The sequence below is a fragment of the Mustelus asterias genome, chromosome 14 (genome assembly GCF_964213995.1).
Source record: "Mustelus asterias chromosome 14, sMusAst1.hap1.1, whole genome shotgun sequence".
NCBI lineage: Eukaryota > Metazoa > Chordata > Chondrichthyes > Carcharhiniformes > Triakidae > Mustelus > Mustelus asterias.
This window is the reverse complement of record NC_135814.1, coordinates 80,713,714-80,722,830: the sequence shown is the minus strand read 5'-3', so window position 1 is coordinate 80,722,830 and position 9,117 is coordinate 80,713,714. Positions and strand designations below refer to the sequence as shown.

Sequence of the window (9,117 nt, the reverse complement as noted above, 5' to 3'; positions counted from 1 at the left end):
CTCCTCAAACCCAAACTTTCCCAACAAAAGCCTCTTCCACCCCAGTCTGCCAGGGGGCAGTAGAGGAGACAGTGCCTGGGTAGTGCCAGGGTACACCCCGGGCATGACCCTCTCCCCCCTGGGGGCTGTATTTATATTTGCCAGGTTCCCATTTTATAAAAACTGTTGTAAATCTCACCGATGTAACATTATATTGGCAGGGAGGAAAGATCTTAACATGGGGAGATAATAGAAGGGCCATTTTTTCCGCTGTTGTAGAGTCGAGGAATCAGGTGCATAGTCTAAAAATTAGAGTCAGATTTTTCAGGAGTGGAATTAGGAAACACTTCCACAGGGAAAGCGTAGCAGAAGTTGAGCATTCCCTTCAGAAAATAGCAATTGATACTAGGGAGAGCTCAAACCAAAGGATTGAGATGTGTTTACTTTAATGCCAGGAGTATAGTGAATAAAGGGGATGAGCTCAGAGCATGGATCGATGCCTGGAAGTATGATGTGGTGGCCATTACGGAGACTTGGATGTCTCAGGGACAGGACTGGATACTCCAGGTGCCGGGATTCAGATGTTTCAGGAAGGACAGGGAGGGAGGCAAGAGAGGGGGTGGAGTGGCACTGCTGATCAGGGATAGTGTCACAGCTGTAGAGAAGGTGTATGCTGTGGAGGGATTGTCCACCGAGTCTCTGTGGGTGGAAGTTCAGAGTGGGAAGGGGCCGGTCACTTTGCTGGGAGTTTTCTATAGGCCGCCCAATAGTAACAGGGAGGTGGAGGAGCAGATAGGGAAACAGATCCTGGAGTGATGCAGTAATTCACGGGCATTCGGCCTCTGATATTCGGGTAAGCGTTCTCCAAGGCGGCCTTCGCGACACACGACAGCGCAGAGTCGCTGAGCAGAAACTGATAGCCAAGTTCCGCACACACGAGGACGGCCTCAACCGGGATATTGGGTTCATGTCACACTATTTGTAACTCCCACAGTTGCGTGGACCTGCAGAGTTTCACTGGCTGTCTTGTCTGGAGACAATACACATCTTTTTAGCCTGTCTTGATGCTCTCTCCACTCACATTGTTTTGTTTCTTAAAGACTTGATTAGTTGTAAGTATTCGCATTCCAACCATTATTCATGTAAATTGAGTCTGTGTCTTTATAAGCTCTGTTTGTGAACAGAATTCCCACTCACCTGAAGAAGGGGCTTAGAGCTCCGAAAGCTTGTGTGGCTTTTGCTACCAAATAAACCTGTTGGACTTTAACCTGGTGTTGTTAAACTTCTTACTGTGTTTACCCAAGTCCAATGCCGGCATCTCCACATCATGATGCAGTAATAGCAGAGTTGTTGTGATGGGAGACTTTAATTTCCCAAACATAGATTGGAATATCCCTAGGGTAAGGAGATTGGATGGGGAAGAGTTCGTTAGGTGTATTCAGGAGGGTTTCCTGACGCAGCATGTGGACAAGCCTACAAGAGGAGAGGCTGTACTTGATCTGATACTGACCAATGAACCTGGACAGGTGTCAGATCTCTCAGTGGGAGAGCATCTTGGGGATAGTAATCATAACTCTATCTCCTTTAGGCTTGCATTGGAAAAAGTGAGGATCAGGCAAGCTAGGAAAGTGTTTATATGGAGTAAGGGGAAATATGAAGACATTAGACAGCAAATTAGAGGAGTAAATTGGAAGGAGGTATTCTCGGGGAAATGTACTGAAGAGAGGTGGCAGTTTTTCAAGGAATGTCTGTCCAGAGTTCTACAGGACAACGTTCCGAGCAGACAGGGAGGTGTTGATCGGTTAAAGGAACCGTGGTGCACGAAAGCTGTGCGGGACCTCGTCGAGAAGAAAAGGAAAGTGTACAAAAAGCTCAGAGAGCTTGGCGAAGATAGGGATTTCAAAGAGTATACGGCTTGTAGGAAGGGACTAAGGAAGGAAATTAGGAGAGCCAGAAGGGGTCACGAGAAGGCCCTGGCAGGTAGGATTAAGGAGAACCCTAAGGCGTTCTATAAATATGTGAAGAGTAAAAGGATGAGACGTGGCGGAATAGGGCCTTTAAAAGGTGAAGGCGGCAAAGTCTGTATGGAACCAGTAGAAATGGCAGAGGTGCTCAATGAGTATTTTGCCTCGGTTTTCACAGAGGAAAAGGACCTGGGTGGATGTACTGCGGGCGAGCGGTGGACTGAAAGGATTGAGTATGTGGACTTTAAGAAAGAGGTTGTGCTGGAATCTTTGAATGGCATCAAGATAGATAAGTCGCCGGGTCCGGATGGGATGTACCCCAGATTACTGTGGGAGGCGAGAGAAGAGATTGCAGAGCCTCTGGCGATGATCTTTGCGTCGTCGATGGAGATGGGAGAGGTGCCAGAGGATTGCGGATGTGGTTCCTATTTTCAAGAAGGGGAATAGGGATAGCCCAGGTGATTACTGACCGGTGAGTCGAACCTCAGTGGTTGGTAAACTAATTGAGAAGATCCTGAGGGACAGGATATATGAGCATTTAGAGAGGTTTAGTATGCTCAAGAATATTCAGCATGGCTTTGTCAAGGACAGATCGTGCCTTACGGGCCTGGTGGAGTTCTTTGAAAATGTGACTAAACATTGACGAAGGGAAGGCGGTAGATGTGGTTTATATGGATTTTAGCAAGGCGTTCGATAAGGTCCCCCATGCAAGGCTTCTAGAAAAAATGAGAGGGCATGGGATCCAAGGGGCTGCTGCCCGGTGGATCCAGAACTGGCTTGCCCAAAGGAGGCAGAGAGTGTGTATAGATGGGTCTTTTTCTAAATGGAGGTCGGTCACCAGTGGTGTGCCCCAGGGATCTGTTCTGGGACCCTTGCTGTTTGTCATTTTCATAAATGACCTGGGTGAGGAAGTGGAGGGATGGGTTGGTAAGTTTGCCGACAACACGAAGGTTGGTGGGGTTGTGGATAGTCTGGAGGGATGTCAGAAGTTACAGAGGGACATAGATAGGATGCAAGACTGGGCGGACAAGTGGCAGATGGACTTCAACCCAGATAAATGCGTCGTGGTCCATTTTGGTCGGTCAAATGGAATGAAGGAGTACAATATAAAGGGAAAGACTCTTAGTACTGTAAAGGATCAGAAGGACCTTGGGGTCCGGGTCCATAGGACTCTAGAATCGGCCCCGCAGGTGGAGGAGGTGGTTAGAAAGGCGTATGGTGTGCTGGCCTTTATCAATCGAGGGATTGAGTTTAGGAGTCTGGGGATAATGATGCAGCTATATAAGACCCCACTTGGAGTACTGTGCTCAGTCCTGGTCGCCTCACTATAGGAAGGATGTGGAAAAGATTGAAAGGGTGCAGAGGAGATTTACAAGGATGTTGCCTGGATTGAGTGGCATGCCTTATGAGGATAGGCTGAGGGAGCTCGGTCTTTTCTCCTTGGAGAGACGAAGGATAAGAGGAGACCTAATAGAGGTGTATAAGATGTTGAGAGGCATAGATCGGGTGGACTCTCAGAGGCTTTTTCCCAGGGTGGAAATGTCTGCTACGAGAGGACACAGGTTTAAGGTGCTGGGGGGTAGGTACAGGGGAGATGTTAGGGGTAAGTTTTTCACACAGAGGGTGGTGGGCGAGTGGAATCGGCTGCCGTCAGTGGTGGTGGAGGCGAACTCAATAGGGTCTTTTAAGAGACACCTGGATGAGTACATGGAGCTTAATAGGATGGAGGGTTATAGGTAGGTCTAGAAGGTAGGGATGTGTTCGGCACAACTTGTGGGCCGAAGGGCCTGTTTGTGCTGTAGCTTTTCTATGTTTCTATGTTTCTAATTGTTGACTGTAAATCTGAGATTAATAGACCATTAATGTTCCTATATCCCTAACTATTGGCCAACGGGCGGGACTGTGGCAACAGTCCCTGACACTCAGGAAGTTGAGAGATAGAGGTTTTTGGGAAGGTTTCTAGATTTGGGATTCTTGCTCACCTTCCCTCCATAGAGAGACAAGAGATGAAATCGCTGGGCCTCTGACGCAAATCTTTGCCTCGTCACTGGACACAGGTGAGGTCCCAGAGGATTGGAGGATAGCTAATGTGGTCCCGTTATTTAAGAAGGGTAGAAAGGATAACCCAGGAAATTATAGGCCGGTGAGCTTGATGTCCGTGCTGGGGAAGTTGTTGGAGAGGATTCTTAGAGATAGGATGTATGCGCATTTAGAAAGGAATAAACTCATTAACGATAGTCAGCATGGTTATGTGAGAGGGGGGTCATGTCTCACTAACCTGGTGGTGTTTTTTGAAGAAGTGACTAGAATGGTTGCCGAGGAAAGGGCCGTGGATGTCGTCTATATGGACTTTAGTAAAGCGTTTGACAAAGTCCCTCATGGTAGGTTGGTGCAAAAGGTTGGATCTCATGGGATAAAGGGGGAGGTGGCTAGATGGGTGGAGAACTGGCTTGGTCACCGAAGACAGAGGGTGGTAGTGGAAGGGTCTTTTTCCGGCTGGATGCCTGTGACTAGTGGTGTTCCGCAGGGCTCTGTATTGGGACCTTTGCTGTTTGTGATTTATATATAAACGATCTGGAAGAAGGTGGAACTGGGGTGATCAGTAAGTTTGCGGACGACACGAAAATGGCTGGACTTGCAGATAGTGAGGAACATTGTCAGATGCTACAGAAGGATATAGATAGGCTGGAAATTTGGGCAAAGAAATGGCAGATAGAGTTCAATCCAGATAAATGCGAAGTGATGCATTTTGGTAGAACTAACGTAGGGGGAAGCTATACGATAAATGGCAGAACCATAAAGGGTGTAGATACTCAGAGGGACCTGGGTGTGCAAGTCCAGAAATCCTTGAAGGTGAAGTCACAGGTGGAGAAGGTAGTGAATAAGGCATATGGCATGCTTGCCTTTATAGGACGGGGCATAGAGTATAAAAGTTGGGGTCTGATGTTGCAGTTGTATAGAACGTTGGTACGGCCGCATTTGGAATACTGCGCCCAGTTCTGGTCGCCACACTACCAGAAGGATGTGGAGGCTTTAGAGAGAGTGCAGAGGAGGTTTACCAGGATGTTGCCTGGTATGGAAGGGCTTAGTTATGAGGAGAGATTGGGTAAACTGGGGTTGTTCTCACTGGAAAGAAGGAGGATGAGGGGTGACCTAATAGAGGTGTATAAAATTATGAAAGGCATAGATAGGGTGAATGGTGGGAAGCTTTTTCCCAGGTCGGTGGTGATGTTCACGAGGGGTCATAGGTTCAAGGTGACGGGGGGGAGGTTTAACACGGATATCAGAAGGATGTATTTTACACAGAGGGTGGTGGGGGCCTGGAATGCGCTGCCGGGCAAGGTGGTGGAGGCGGACACACTGGGAACGTTTAAGACTTATCTGGATAGCCACATGAACGGAGTGGGAATGGAGGGATACAAAAGAATAAGACCATAAGACCATAAGACAATAGGAGCGGAAGTAAGGCCATTCGGCCCATCAAGTCCACTCCACCATTCAATCATGGTTGATTTCAACTCCATTTACCCGCTCTCTCCCCATAGCCCTTAATTCCTCGAGAAATCAAGAATTTATCAATTTCTGTCTTGAAGACGCTCAACGTCTCGGCCTTCACAGCCCTCTGTGGCAATGAATTCCACAGACCCACCACTCTCTGGCTGAAGAAATTTCTCCTCATCTCTGTTCTAAAGTGACTCCCTTTTATTCTAAGGCTGTGCCCCCGCGTCCTAGTCTCCCCTGTTAATGGAAACAACTTCCCTACGTCCATCCTATCTAAGCCGTTCATTATCTTGTAAGTTTCTATCAGATCTCCCCTCAACCTCCTAAACTCCAATGAATATAATCCCACGATCCTCAGACGTTCATCGTATGTCAGGCCTACCATTCCTGGGATCATCCGTGTGAATCTCCGCTGGACCCGCTCCAGTGCCAGTATGTCCTTCCTGAGGTGTGGGGCCCAAAATTGCTCACAGTACTCCAAATGGGGCCTAACCAGTGCTTTATAAAGCCTCAGAGGTACATCCCTGCTTTTGTATTCCAAGCCTCTTGAGATAAATGACAACATTACATTTGCTTTCTTAATTACGGACTCAACCTGCAAGTTTACCTTTAGAGAATCCTGGACTAGGACTCCCAAGTCCCTTTGCACTTTAGCATTATGAATTTTGTCACCGTTTAGAAAATAGTCCATGCCTCTATTCTTTTTTCCAAAGTGCACGACCTCGCACTTGCCCACGTTGAATTTCATCAGCCACTTCTTGGACCACTCTCCTAAACTGTCTAAATCTTTCTGCAGCCTCCCCACCTCCTCAATACTACCTGCCCCTCCACCTATCTTTGTATCATCGGCAAACTTGGCCAGAATGCCCCCAGTCCCGTCATCTAGATCGTTAATATATAAAGAGAACAGCTGTGGCCCCAACACTGAACCCTGCGGGACACCACTTGTCATCGGTTGCCATTCTGAGAAAGAACCTTTTATCCCAACTCTCTGCCTTCTGTCTGACAGCCAATCGTCAATCCATGTTAGTACCTTGCCTCGAATACCATGGGCCCTTATTTTACTCAGCAGTCTCCCGTGAGGCACCTTGTCAAAGGCCTTTTGGAAGTCAAGATAGATAACATCCATTGGCTCTCCTTGGTCTAACCTATTTGTTATCTCTTCAAAGAACTCTAACAGGTTTGTCAGGCACGACCTCCCCTTACTAAATCCATGCTGACTTGTCCTAATCCGACCCTGCACTTCCAAGAATTTAGAAATCTCATCCTTAACGATGGATTCTAGAATTTTGCCAACAACTGAGGTTAGGCTAATTGGCCTATAATTTTCCATCTTTTTTCTTGTTCCCTTCTTGAACAGTGGGGTTACAACAGCGATTTTCCAATCCTCTGGGACTTTCCCTGACTCCAGTGACTTTTGAAAGATCATAACTAACGCCTCCACTATTTCTTCAGCTATCTCCTTTAGAACTCTAGGATGTAGCCCATCTGGGCCCGGAGATTTATCAATTTTCAGACCTTTTAGTTTCTCTAGCACTTTCTCCTTTGTGATGGCAACCATATTCAACTCTGCCCCCTGACTTTCCTGAATTGTTGGGATATTACTCATGTCTTCTACTGTGAATGGTCTAGTTTGGACCAGGGAGCGGCGCGGGCTTGGAGGGCTGAAGGGCCTGTTCCTGTGCTGTATTGTTCTTTGTAATACTAAAAGAAAGGGCAGCATTCCTCCCCCCTCTGTGGCATGTTTATTGTGGCGGAGGTTTCTCGCCATTGGTCAGTGGCGGGATCTTCCAGTCAACAGAGTTTCCTGTTGTTCGTGCCCCCCATCACCAGGGAGCCTGTGGCAGGGGGGCCAACGTTGGTGGGGCCATAAGGAACGGCCAGAAAATCCCACCCAAAGCCTTAACACCTACTTTATGGTCTCTTACTTTCTTTTGTCTCTTCTATTGGGAAAACTACAATGAATTCTTTTCTTAGAATAGCCCCAGTTGTTAACAGTATATTTTTAATAAAGCATCTCACTGGTTTCTCTTGTTAATCTCTCTTGCCTCAGCAGGATTGCAGGTTGGAATACCGCAGGACAGGATGTCAGCAGGTAAGTCTCCTGGAACAGCCGGAGTTAAAATGATCCCTTCAGTATTCATCTTTATTCATTCCTATTTCATCTCTAGCTTTTGCACTAGTTAGTTGCACATTGGACAATGGACTGATTAAATTTTGAAGCATTTTTCATTTGAATGACTGCTGACAATTCTGAAAGACAACACAAGGAAAGAAAAAGCAAGAGAGGGAGATGTTTAATCTGTTGACCACAGAGTGTCATAGCGTCAATACAGAACAATAAATATAATAGTATTATTTTCACATTTGGCAGATTTTAGTAGAACAGTTAGTCTAGCAACCACACATTCCTAACAGACCGCTTTCTGCATAACAAATAGCTCAATTCTGGACACATGAAGACAGGCAAAGGCAGTAAGAGGTGCAAAGCATCAAAACAGCCAAAAAAACAGGAAAAATGAATTCTGTCAGAACCTACAATTATTGCAAGCATTCCCAAAATATCTACCAATGAGTGGGTGGATTCTCGCACTCAACTCATTACATGTCTCTTGTGCCGTGTTAAATAGAAAAGAATTATAAATAATATTCTTCAAACAATGAGGAGCAGCACTGACTCGACATCCTTCATCAGAAGTATTTAGCAGATGCACATCTTGTACTTATTTACTTCATTAGAGCTGCCGTGACGGTAAGTGCCTATTTCACAAATCTAACTAGGCAGCAGGAAGTAATTTCTTTAAGAAGCAGTCAGGTTTTAAGAATTTTGTTGTGTTGTGCAAGATTTCATTGAGGTTTCTTATTTTTTGCAAAAACATATCAGTATTACCTGAGATCCAGTTATAAAAAGCTAGGAACCATTTAGACTGAGTATAAGCTATTTAAATACTTAGTTTGCAATGACTATTTCATTTTCCGCAACTAATTCAGCTCCAAAATGTCTTGGAAGAAAAGATTACATTTTTGTAAAGATTCGGCATAACGTTTTTGAATTAAAAGATCTTTAAAAATCGTTGCTGTCTGACTGAAGTTACTTCAGAGATAGTTATTTCCTGATTTGGCCACACACTATTTGCAGCTGAGACTGTGCTTGGGTAAGTAATCTGCTTCTTAGATTTACTAATCACAGAATCCCTGCAGTGCAGAAGGAGGCTATTCAGCCCATCGAATCTGCACCGACTCTCTCTGGCAGGCCCTCTCCCCTGCCATCATAGAACCATAGAATCCCTACAGTGCAGAAGGAAGCCATTCGGTCCATCGAATCTGCACCGACAACAATCCCACCCCAAGCCCTATCCCTGAAGCCCCACATATTTACCCTGCTAATTCCTCTAACATACACATCCCGGGACACGAAGGGGCAATTTAGCATGGCCAATCCATCCAACCTGCACATCCCCGGACTGTGGGAGGAAACCGGAGCACCTGGAAGAAACCCATGCAGACACGGGGAGAACATGCAAACTCCACACAGACTGCGACCCAACCCGGGAACCGAACCCAGGTCCCCGGAGCTGTGAGGCAGCAGTGTCTGTGCCACCGTGCTTATATACTTTTTGTTATGGGCTAGATCAGTGCTTCCCAAACGATTTTCCAATGTATAAAGCAGCAA

The 9,117-nt window shown here is 46.3% G+C and overlaps 1 protein-coding gene across 2 annotated transcripts in view; it reads left to right on the top strand.

Moving 5' to 3' along the window:
- The first annotated feature begins 7,896 nt into the window (after window positions 1–7,896).
- Window positions 7,897–9,117, top strand: part of LOC144503795 (collagen alpha-3(VI) chain-like) — a 122,218-nt gene continuing 120,997 nt past the window's right edge. The window contains exon 1 of one of the 2 annotated variants that reach the window (XM_078228685.1): window positions 7,897–8,196. The gene's annotated coding sequence lies outside the window, so the exon portion shown is untranslated. The remainder of the gene's footprint in view (window positions 8,197–9,117) is intronic. The other variant, XM_078228686.1, reaches the window with a different exon arrangement.